This window comes from Onychostoma macrolepis, chromosome 20, assembly GCF_012432095.1.
Source record: "Onychostoma macrolepis isolate SWU-2019 chromosome 20, ASM1243209v1, whole genome shotgun sequence".
NCBI classification, from domain to species: domain Eukaryota; kingdom Metazoa; phylum Chordata; class Actinopteri; order Cypriniformes; family Cyprinidae; genus Onychostoma; species Onychostoma macrolepis.
This window is the reverse complement of record NC_081174.1, coordinates 14,554,935-14,567,915: the sequence shown is the minus strand read 5'-3', so window position 1 is coordinate 14,567,915 and position 12,981 is coordinate 14,554,935. Positions and strand designations below refer to the sequence as shown.

Sequence of the window (12,981 nt, the reverse complement as noted above, 5' to 3'; positions counted from 1 at the left end):
AACACAAACCAGCCATGAAATATCCATTAAAGCAACCCCACAGAGCCAGACTGGTTGTAACTGGTTAGTTTACCCTAAATTAGCACTATTGTGACACCATAAATCTGATATTACAGGATAAATGGCTAACATTACATTGCGAATGTTAAAGTTTAATATTGGAAACTGGAGTATGAAGTAACAAATTGCTTCTGAGAGCTTCAGTGTAACTGTGTTCTGTGGACTCTTATAGTGAGATACTTAATAAAGTGCTGAGCACAATCCCTGGGGAGGAATTTAAAAACAATATCATGACAATGGTTTCCCCTCTTTCCTCTGGCTAAAACACTTCTAGTTGCTTCTCAACATTGGCAGCAGTTCCAGACCACATGGTCCACAGCATGGTCCAGATGTGGGGTAAAGGCTCATGGCTCAGATCTCTGGAACAGACAGTGACAAACATATGTGATGCCTAAAAACTGGTTTATGAGCAGCCATCATGTTTAGATTATTATACAGTACTTCACAGGTTATTTCAAAACTGCATGTGTTGAATACCTATGTGCAGATGCTGGCTTTAGTTTAGTTCAGACGAACGTGACTTTATTCTAGCACTGCTGAACTCAGTTACAGTAGGTCACAGTGACTAATAGTAAGAGTGAGGGATTGGGCGTCACATAAAGTCGTCACTCAAGGTGAGTGGTCAACGTTGTTACAGACAGAGAAAGGAGACGTAACAGCACGTTACTACTTCCCTACCACCTATACAAACGGATCACATCTACAGTAAACAAGCATCACATAAGCAAATAAACAGTGGACACGCAAGAACTGAAGACATTTTGGTAACACTTTAGAATAGGGAACACTTATTCACTATTAACTACGACTTTTCCCTCAATAAATTCCTAATTAATAGTTAGTAAGGTTGTTGTTAAGTTTAGGTATTGATTAGGGATATAGAATAAGGTCATGTAGAATAAGGCATTAATATGTGCTTAATTAGTACTAATAAATGGCTAATATTCTAGTAATATGCATGCTAATAAGCAACTAGTTAAGAGACCCTAAAATAAAGTGTTACCGACATTTTTTTCCCCCATGTGTTTAATTACAGTTTGTAAAAGTTGAAAGTCTTTTTTTGGTAACACTTTAGTGACCAATTCTCACTCTTAATTGGTTGCTTATTGCCATGCATATTAATAGCATATTGGCTGTTTATTAGTACTCATAAAGCCACGAAACCACAAAACCAGTCTTAAGTGTAAATTTTTAGAAACTGAGACTTATACATCATCTGAAAGCTGAATAAATAAGCTTTCCATTGATATATGGTTTGTTAGGACAATATTTGGCCGAGATACAACTATTTGAAAATCTGGAATCTGAGGGTGCAAAAAAAATCGCCTTTAAAGTTGTCCAAAATGAAGTTCTTAGCAATGCATATTACTAATCAAAAATGAAGTTTTTATATATTTACGGTAAGAAATTTACAAAATATTTTCATGGAACATGATCTTTACTTAATATTCTAATGATTTTTGGCATAAAAGAAAAATTTATCATTTTGACCCATACAATGTATTTTTGGCTAATGCTACAAATATACCCCAGCGACTTAAGACTGATTTTGTGGTCCAGGGTCACATATGTATTCTGCATGACCATATTCTACGTCCCTAAACTTACTACCTTACTAAGCAGTAATTAGGAGTTTGAGGCAACCATCATAGTTAACAGTTAATTAAAAGCGAGAATTGAACCTTAAAATAAAGTGTGACCCTTTTTTCCAGTAAAAATATCAGAACATCCTTAATCCAAAATAAATGCTTAAAATATCAATTTGTCTTACTTTAAAACTTTTTAATTTTACTTAAAATTTTTATTTTGATTTACATTTTAATTTCTGTTTTATTTTAAATTATTTTCATTACTTAAGATAATTTAAATAAAATAAAATTTATGATGCATTACATCACATTATAAAGGTTTAGATTTTAAATGTTCATCAATTAGATAAAAATGGGAACACTTATTCACCATTAACTACGACTTTTCCCTCAATAAATTCCTAATTTGCTGCTTATTAATAGTTAGTAAGGTAGTTGCTATGTTAAGTAGGGATGTAGAATAAAGTCATGTAGAATAAGGCATTAATATGTGCTTAATTAGTATTAATAAATGGCTAATATTCTACTAATATGCATGCTAATAAGCAACTAGTTAAGAGACCCTAAAATAAAGTGTTACCATAAAAATTAATTCAATATTATTTCAGATATTATCTGAAAATATGCCTTTATTTTATGCAGTTTCTGAAGTAAATGTATCTACTGTAGCTTTAGGGATGTTTAGATATTTTGGTGACCCTTTATAATGCACTATAAAAGTAGTTTTAATGCATTGATTATGCCTTAATGCACCTTATAATGTATTGGATTTAATAAATAATTGTTAGTTCTAAAACTTATCTATTCAGTAAAACTGTTAAACCTAGTTAATTGTTAATTGTTACACTGGAAAGCACAACCAAAATATGGTCACACTTTAGTGGGGACCAATTCTCACTAATAAATAATTACTGAGTTTGACTTTTCCCTCAAAAAACTCCCAATTTTCTGCTTATTAATAGTAAGCAAGGTAGTTGTTAAGTTTGAGGTAGGATTAATGGATCTACAATATGGTCTAAAATATGGTCATGTGGAATAAAGCATTAATATGTGCTTTATAAGTACTAATACACAGCCAATATGCTAGTAATATGCATGCTAATAAGCAACTAGTTAATAGTTTAAACTGGTCCCTAAACTAAAGTACTTAAAATATACTGTTGCGTGAGTGTGAATCGTGCGTGTATCCTTGTGTTAGTTCATATGTCATCATTGTTTGCTCAGAGATTTCCCGTATCTGCTTGTTCCAGAGGAATACTGTCGAGCTGACACCTCTGTTAAAGTGTTCAGTATCAGTGTGAGTGAGATACGGAGAGAGTGAGTGTTGTGTATGTACGATTCTGTGCTGACAGATCTGCACACTGGTCATTCACCAACTGAGGTAAACACCCCATTAATCTTGGGTTGTCAGGGTAATGACCTCCATGACCTCTCTGGGCTGTTGCCGAGTTGTCCCACATGGGTGTAATTGAACATAAGCCTGCTGCTACAGGATGAGAGGTGAACCCTGGGTAAAATACCCATTAGCCAATTAGAGCCTGAGAACATCTAGAGCAAGGCGATAAGAGTTCACTTATCAATACTATGAGCTTAATTTGAAGTAAATTGCAGAGACAAGCAGGCAATTTATGGGTGAAACGGCCAGCATTTGTACTTGATTATAAGACACTTAAAACGTTTGTCACTGGGCTTTATGACTGTTATGTTTGAGCTGTGTGTTTGTGCACACACTCACACATAGCCACAGCTTTGGCTGATCTTATGTGTTAATACATTTATGGACCTTCATGAATTTTTTCAGTCTCCAACTTTGACAGGTAACTTGTGTATACAAGGAATATATTTTATCATCTCCTTGTTTTCTTTTCGAGAAATTTGCTGAAAAATATCCCCAGAAGTTAGTTAAATCAAAACCTCCTGACAAAAAAAAAAAAAAAAAACCTCCATACAGGCTTTGTCAAGCCAAAATTCAAATCGTGTCTTTGCAAATGTTGCTTGCTTACAGTTCACATTTCTATTAAATTCTGCTTCCTTACATTCAAATTTGAATTGCAATTATGCTTTCTGTTTGCTGCCAAATTTCTAATTCAAGAATTGGAATTTTTTAATTTAAAAGGCATTTTCAACTCAAACCTGACTGTACAGGATTGTTTTTTTGTTTGTTTTGTTTTTCTTAAAAGGGGCCAATTATTTGAAATTATCATCACTACTATAGTAAAGTGTGTTGAAAACTGACTGTTCTCTTGAGAAAATGTACACTTTAGCATACTTTTAAAAAGAGATGTAAAAAATATGCATTAAAAGCATGTTGTTTGACACTTAAATGCATGTTAATCATTAAAAATATATTATAGCTTAAATGCAATTAGCTGAAATTGCTGCTTTTTTGACCCACCCAACTAGAACTTAATTAAATCTTTATATGAATGTATCATTTTATTGTCTTTGAAATATGGCTAATGGTAAACTAAAACATACTTCAATGTAATTTCTATTAAAACTTGTTATGTCATGTATTTAAATGTATTTGTAATTACACATTTGTAAATAAGTTTCAGTTTTATATATTTAAAATATGTTAACTTTATATTGATTGTAATGTTGAATAATATTTTGCTTACTGATATCAACAGGTTTGCATGAGAGGTTTACGGTTTAGCAAATACCACCACCTTTGTATAAAAACAATTGCATCTGCGAATTATTCTCACTAATGTAAAGAAACCAAAATGTGTTTGTCTGTATCCTCTGTGTATCCTGCCTTCTGTCTGGTGTAGGGAGGTCATAGTATTGGGGTTTAGCTTTGCTTTCTCCTCATGTCTCTCTTGTGTAATGATAAAACATCTCAGTGCTTGTCAGTTATAAACAATGACTTTAGCAGACTCTCCAGCCCCCTCTGTCTCTGAGCCAGGACAGTGGACTGCCAGCACATTCATAAAAACGCTGTGTTCGGAATGCTGAACACGGAACAGGCTGCTTCCAAATGAATCACAGAGCTTACGCATCTCTCTGAGGGATACGAGTATGGCCGTTAACTCAGCCTTTTCCAATCATGCTGGGTGGTTCCACCATTTCTAGATTTTTTAGAGGCTGTGGGGAATCGAGATGTGTGTCATATGCAGTTCTGACCAGCAGGATGTGGAGTGATGGGTGTTCCAGCTCAGCTGTCATGGGATGCCGTATGACTGATGGGCCAGTCGGCCTGTCTCTATGTTTATGCTGTCTTGACCTCTGACCCTGAAGGGTCGAGGTAAGGTTAGTTTATGGAGTATCACGATAGATGCTGACCATGAGACTCAACATTGTCAGAGACAACTGACAGACCAACTAGAAAAGAGAGCGATAAAGGGAGAATGCAAAAATGAGGATGACTTAGATAAGCGAATGAAGGTGTATGTAATCCGAAATGAATAATATTGTGGGAACATAATGCAAAAAAGCAAATGATCTTTTTCCAGAATATAGTATTTTGGAATATGAAACAAGAGTTTTAGCTTTTTTTATATACTTTTTTTTGTACATAGGACATGTCAGGACATAATAGGACAAATTCTAGAATTGAAACACTATAAATACAGAATGATAACTACAACAAAAATGTTTTACATGTGATTATGTGAAGTTTAGGTGTGAGCTTGTGTTGTGTGTGTGTGTGTGTGTGTGTGTGCATCTCTATTCAAAATGTATCTAAATATACATGTGAAGAAGGAGAAGAGAAAATATATATATAATAATAAAATAAAAATATATTTTAAACATCATAGTTTTTGTAATATTTTGAAATATTTTATTTTATTGATTTTATTTTTACGTTTTGTTATGAGTTTGATTAGTTTTTGTTTATTTATGTTTTAGTTTTATTAATATTAGTACTTCAAATGAATCTTTATTTAATTTAAGGTAACTTTTTAAAAATAAGTTTAAGTTTTTCCATCTAGCTTGCGTCCATTTTGCAGCTTTAATTTAATTCACAAAAAAATGTCTGTTTTTTTTTTTTTTAGTTAACAACAACACTGCTATTAAAGTTATTTTGTAATAAATCTTACACATTAGACAGCATTTATATAAAATCTTAATTTCTTTAAAAACAAAAAAATCTTACTGGCCCCAAACTTTATTATATTAAATATTAATTTTGGAAATATTAACTAATAATGTAAGTTCAGTGTAATATTATAGCCATATGTTACAATAAAAAATGAGCAACTGCTGATAACTGCTCTGCTAGCTGATAATTTGTTTAGCAAGAAATCTGTAACATTTTGCAAAGCGAATGACCAAATTCAAATTGGTTGAAGTTTTGTTATTGAGGGAACTCAATCCTTTGTGTATATGCAGAAGGTGTTCTGGCAACATTTTTGCTTGTTTGGTCATAATGTTGCAGGTTAAGCTCAGGGCACGAAGTACTGATCATAAATCAGTGGGATATCACAGACTGGAGTCAGTTACTCTAGTCCAGGCCAGCCAGTGACACAGACCCCCCAGCAAGGGGATCAGACGCAGCGCACATTTCATCTCAACAACACTGAGAAAGAGAGAGAAAAACAAGAGAAACTCATATGGCCGAAACGATTCAATCAGATCAGAGATATGAGTCTGCAGTAGAAGGATTTCCAAAGAATTGTGAGGTAACCAAATAAAATAGGAGGAAAACTGGAGCTTAGGACTGTAAGAAAGGAGAAAGGAAAATAAACTGAGAAGTATGAATGTAAAATATAAAGACTATATGCTAAAGAAATGCATGTGGCGAAGTAGGACAAAAACAGTCAAAAAAGAAGTCTAATGGAAATTTAGATCTTTTTTTTCATGCACTTTCATTAGGAACTTTGAAAATGTTGTTTACATTTCTGTGCATGCTTAAATGAATAATTTGCATAATAATGCTAATGAGCAACGAGCATGTTTGGACATTATCGCCATGCCTTGAATGTACCAATGTGTTTATTTGTGTGTGTGAGCGAGAGCATGTTAATGAGCGGTCGTCTCTTATCTTCTCTCTTGGGTGTGTTGTTTGTAGCTGTTGTACGTCACCCATCCCTGGCACTTCAGACCAGACCATCTCTCACTGTCTCCTCGTCTCCACAGCGACCAGACGTCTGTGAAGCCACTGGATGGAGGGAGTGCAATGAGCTGTCTATTTGCTAATGAATAGTACTGCTATCCTGTGAGTGACCTGTCAGATGTGACAGGCGAGACGTGAGGGATTGTTCAAAGGTAAAGTTTTAAACGGCATGCAGAAATGTATCTAAAGGAGACAGACACCAGAGAGGCATGGCTATCATGGGATAGCAGGACAGTATAAACTTATCTCTGTAATGAGAAAAGAGAAAGAAAGAGGGGGTGGAATCCCAAAGGGTTTCTCTGGTCAAGAAGATAAGGGACATCAGTGTTGTTGTGCATGCATTTTACAGCATGGAAGGCTTATTGTTAAAATTGTTTCCCTTTTGTAGCTCATGAGACTTTGTCTCAGATGTTTCTACTAAACTTCTTGAGAAAAATTAGATCATTGATGTACTTTTAGAGAGTTGTGAACTGGATGTAGATATAGCATAGCCCATTTAATTTGAAAATAAATAAATAAATAAAAAATTATGAGAAATGCTGATATTTATTGGGAATGCTTTCTAGAGGGGAAAGGATAGAAAACTGCTCTCAAAAACAAAATAATCAATAAAACCGAGTTATAAGTAAATATAAAGTTTATAAAGTCAAGGGCAGCAATACTTCAACAAAGTTGTTTCTGCCTCAAAGTAAAAAATAAAAGGGTAATTGTGAGATTAAAAATTATAAGGAAAAAGTAGTCACATTGTGAGATATTAAGTTTGACAAATCGATTGTGAGTTGTATTCAAAATTGCATGCTGTCTTTTTGAATAAGTAGGCCTAATTGCATCCATATGAATGTGAATATAATCTGGAATTCACGAGACCTACCAGCTTCAGTTGCATCACTTCGTTGCCACTCACAACTCCTCTCCCATGGCCTCATGGGATAGTAAAGTGTCCATCAGATGCGCACTCTGGAATTTCGGCAGACGTAGTAGGTCGGTGAATGCTGTAAAAACTGACTTACTCTTTTCACACAGTGACTACGTTTACATGGACAACAATACTCCGATTTTACTACTACCATGTACCATTAAGAGTCTACCATGTAAACAGGCATTTTTGATTACCTTCATCCGGCTAAAGTCATAATCGAAGTAAACACAAATCGAATTAAGACATGTGGAGTATTGCAATTTTAGTCGCATTATCGAGGTGCAGTACAGACATGTACACACCTTAATCAAACTATTACCGTTGTGTAGGACTTTCCGCTGCATTTTGCGACAGGATACACACACGGCAGCGGTCAACCGTTTGACGGCAAATAGAAGAGCTTCAACACTTTCACCTGCTATGTAGGAAAGTGCGTATTCACATGCAGGTAGTCACGTTGTAAGATATAAAGTTGTAATCAGCCTTATTCTGGGCTTCCATAAATAGGCCTACCTGAAAGCACAATAAACAGAGTAGCTACATTCACCAGCTCCGACAGAAATCTTGTAAATAGGCTACCCAAACATAAGTATTTCTTGTCTGTTCTCAATTATGCCATCATTTTATCCCTATGACTAAAGACTTATCCATGTATGTCAGGGCTAGCTTTAAAAACCAGCCATTAAAAAAAACAAAAACAATTAAACATTAATTTGCGCTTGGTTGGAGGTACTACAAAGAAGTACTTTCGCATTTTTAGGCATTTATATGCATTCCAGAACACGGAAGTTCCACTCAGCGGAAGCGTCTTTCTCACTCATCGCATTTTATAATATGCTATGTAGTTTTACCCCAAAATATGCTGTTCTGAAACTGCCTAATTCAAGAGTATCCTATTTTTGGAGACAGTTCATTCGAGAAGCTAAGCGAAAACAAAGGTATATTATATAGCCTACAATGCGCACTCATTCGTGGTTAAACTGAAAGAGGATTGTTGAGGCGACAAAAGCTGCATTGTGACCGCGGCAGGTCCTCTCTGTAGGTTACATCCTCCACGGCTCATCTTTCTGACACTATGAAACAGAAACCTCACAGTATCTGGCTTAACATAGGCTACAACTTTGTGTGATGTGTTAATGACACAGATGTTAAAGATTGTTTAGCCGATTAAATTGACCACTTTCATTACTGTCATTAGCCTGCTTAATTTGCAGTATTCTAAATTATATTATTTGTTCCTATTAATTGAAAAAAAAAATGTTGTTGAGTATGAAAGTAGAGTTTTGAGAATCTGTCATCTGTTTTGCAAAGCTGGACAAATGCTACCAGATCAACTGTGTCTATAAGTTGGATAGGGAAAGCGAAAAGAAAAATATTTCAAGCTTGGGAGAGAAACTGACGCTTCTCCAGTTACCACATTCATTATCAATGTTTATTCCTCATATGTACCGACAGGGGGCAGTATGTGCCACACAATGAACTTGCTCCAGTGGGAAGTACATGAAACTGCTCACTAAACTGAGTCCCTTCACTGTCATTTGTCTTTTGAGATCATCCTTTAGTGAATAGTTCACAAAACAGTAAATAAAAATATAACGTTTACTAGGGGTAGAGAACTAGGCCTACATTTAAGCACTCATTCATTGCATGTAATTGTTTTGTGGAGGCAAAAAAAAAAAAAAAACCTTCTTGAGGCAATAATTAATGGACTTGTATACTTTACTTATAGGCCTGTCTCTCTTTTTCTTTTCTTCCTTTTTAATTACCCTCCTAACACCCCCACATCAGGGTCAAGAGTCTCTCCCTTTCTCTTTCTCTCTTCACCTTCTAATCTGTTCATCGTCATAGTCTTTTTTAACAGCCACCACCTACTTTAAAGCAATCTAATGTTGTGAACTGTCTCAGACTATGTCTTTGACACAACTGTCTACATTTTGTCTGGGAAGACCACATGTGTTTGCAGTGTTATTCTATTTTCCAGAATGATCCCTCCTTTCTTTTTATATTCTTGTGAGTCTTATGCATATTATTGTTTCTCTGAGTGTGAGAACGGAGAGATAAATGGGACATGAACCTATTTACAGTACTGTTGTAATTAGATAAACAGGCCTCTAATTTTAATATAATAGAAGCCCTGACTGTAGAAAACCCACAAAGCATTCATTGCTGGTATCAGTCAGTCATGAAACATATGAAAGCGCCTGGTGTCTGTGATATAAGAATGAGTCCTTTGCTTCACTGTTGCCATTGAATTCATATTTGTGACCCTAGACCACAAAATCAGTATTAAGTCGCTGGGGTATATTTGTAGCAATAGGCAAAAATTAATTTTATGGGTCAAAATTATACATTTTTCTTTTATGCCAAAAAATCATTAGGATATTAATTAAAGATCATGTTCTATAAAGATATTTAGTGAATTTCCTTCCGTAAATATATCAAAACTTAATTTTTGATTGGTAATATGCGTAGCTAAGAACTTCATTTAGACAACTTTAAAGGCGATTTTCTCAGTATTTTTTTGCACCCTCAGATTCCAGATTTTCAAATAGTTGTATCTCGGCCAAATATTGTCCTGTCCTAACAAACCATACATCGATGGAAAGCTTATTTATTCAGCTTTCAGATGATGTCGAAATCTCAATTTTGAAAAATTGACACTTATGACTGGTTTTGTGGTCCAGGGTCACATTTGGATTTTGAGATTTATCTCACAGCACACAGAAAAAAGGGAACTGAGCCCTTGGATAAAACAGTTCAGACAATGAGCTTCACATGTTGCTTTTGTATGTGATCTACTGGCAGGCTTTTTTTGGTGTAGGGCAAATGGAGATTTGACATTTGTCTGGGTGAGCGAACAGAGGCCATAGGACTCACCTCTCTGCCACACACCACAGAGACAGTAACACACACACACACACACACACACACATGCTTCAGCAGATTATGACCGCTAATCTCACTTTATGGCACGCTGCCTTAGGCCAAACACTCTCACATTCACTTTCTCTCTGATCTCTCATTCTTCTACAGTTGCTGCTATACACACATACAGCTGGAAGCTGGCCAGGCATCAGATCACTGTCAGTTCAGCTGAACAGAGTGAATGAATTCAAGATGAGAATTCTGTGGGCATAATAACAGTGGCCGCGCTCATATTGATAAAATTGACAGTTGACACTTTTGTGGTATTCAGTGGCTCCAAAAGTATTTGGACATTAAAATATATGAATGCCATAGCATTAGCTAATAGAATATTTTTGTGGGCAAGATAGCACAAGCACACTTTTCTAACAAAACATTTGAATGAATGTGTTTTTAGAATATTTTGTTTAAAAAAACAATATAGAGTATTTTTTTTCTAATGCACTGAAATTCATACATTTTCAAGTCTGTATTTTATTTCATTTACATTTTCAAGTGTAAATAATATTAAATCAAATAAATTAGTTAAACAAGTAATTAAGACAATATTAACTTTTTTGCCCAGATTACACTGATACCAATAAAAAAGTAAATATTGAAATTTTATATATACAAACAAAGATTTTATGATTTACTTTTTTGTGCATTTTCATTTACAATTTTAACTGTAAATAACTTTTTTTGGCCACTCAGTTTGGTTTTCTAATGCAGTTAAATTCATGCATTTCCAATTTTCATTTACATTTTCAAGTTTAAATAATATTTAAAAGGCACATATTACTATGTTTTATTGGTGTTAGTACCTAAAGTGCACCCGCTTTTGAAGCTTTACTGCCCTGTGACAGTTTTGTACCTTTTTGAGTGTGTGTGTGTGTGTGTGTGTGTGTGTGTGTGTGTGTATGTATGTATGTATATGGTTTTGCTTCTGATACCACAAAGTGCTGATTGTCACTGTTTCTTCTCACAGTGATGAGAGGCATAAATCAGAGAATCTGTGAACAGAGTCTTTTTTTCTTTTTACTGTGGTTCTTGTTTTTTGAACCTCTGAAGTGGCTTTGAAAGAGAGTTTGCCTTTTGTGTCAGCCAAGTGATTCCAACATTTTTTTCTTCTAACCATCAGACACTAAAAAAAGCAACAACACAAAAGCCTGAGCTTCAAGAGCATCTCCAGACCACAACAAAACAGCAGTAAGTGCACACACATATATTTAAAACTTAAATGCTGACATATACATTGAGACTCACACAGTCACTGCTTACTAGTGACAAGCTCCCTAACACACATGTGCCAGAACTGTTAATGATTCAGGACACATCACACAAGCCCACACATTACTTTCAAGCACACTGATCAGAAACAGGCCTTTCTTACACCGACATATAGAGGCATGAACACAAAACAAAGATCTGGCCTCCTTCTGCATACTCTTAATGTGAATCAGCATTGAAGAATTTAACCACAAGACTGTTAAAGTGAAAAGAGAGAACAAATATTCAAAACATTAATCATGAAAACAGTATGATAACTGTTTCAGAAATCTGACAATTTCATTTCATTTTTATGTAATTTTTAAGCAATCTTCAGAGTTGCACAATATATGTGTAGCAATTCAGTCAATGTTGTTGTTGGTTTTTTATTTTGCATTCTCATTTCCCCTGTTTTTTACATTTAGATTACATTTGACACTCTCTTAAAGTAAATCTTTACACTAAGGATACATACATTAGTACCATAAAGGTTATTACCTGATATTTAATTCCACATTTTGCTGATTACTTTTGCTGTCATCTAACACTCACTGAAAGTTAACCTTTAAAAACACTAAAAAATCTAATAACGTTAGTAAATCTCAAAATGAATATCCATTTTTCATACTCTACATTATAATTTTAAAATGCCTAAACTCACTTAGCATTTAACCTTTGTGCTGTCCTGAAAGCCCTTTACCTAATGTGGTGTTCCCTGTCAAAAATGGCTGGCCTTTTAAAGTTTGTTTGTAAATCTCTCATTTTGCTATATTATCACAAAATCTTGGATTCAGTCTTTCTGTCTTGTTTTCTTTCAGTTAGGTTTCGTGTTTCTTTTTGGAACTCACTGAAGAAATTCATAAGCAGTTTTTTGTAGGCCAGCCCTTTTTGTCTAGTAACACCACCTTTTAAGTGTAACAAGATTGGGGAAAATGTCCCAGAAAAGCACACAAATTATCCCATTTTTGGGGGGAAGTTTTAATCCAATGTGATAACATTAACTAGCACTTTGAGGAAAAGAAAAAACACAACATGAGTGACTTGGCTGGTTTTAGTTGTTTTTAAAGCTCTATTTTAAATGAAATATTAATATATTATTAATTTATTTAGTCAGGAATATTTAATTTTCATATTGCCCATGATAAATCATCAGCCTCAGATCATTTTTAGACTCTTGA

General features: G+C 34.6%; 1 protein-coding gene across 4 annotated transcripts in view; it reads left to right on the top strand.

The window, feature by feature from the left end:
- The first annotated feature begins 6,715 nt into the window (after positions 1 to 6,715).
- gsx2 (GS homeobox 2) overlaps positions 6,716 to 12,981 on the top strand; it is a 28,728-nt gene continuing 22,462 nt past the window's right edge. For 3 of the 4 annotated variants that reach the window (XR_009267709.1, XM_058756871.1, XM_058756872.1), the window contains exons 1-2: positions 6,716 to 6,863; positions 11,676 to 11,743. The gene's annotated coding sequence lies outside the window, so the exon portion shown is untranslated. The remainder of the gene's footprint in view (positions 6,864 to 11,675; positions 11,744 to 12,981) is intronic. The other variant, XM_058756874.1, reaches the window with a different exon arrangement.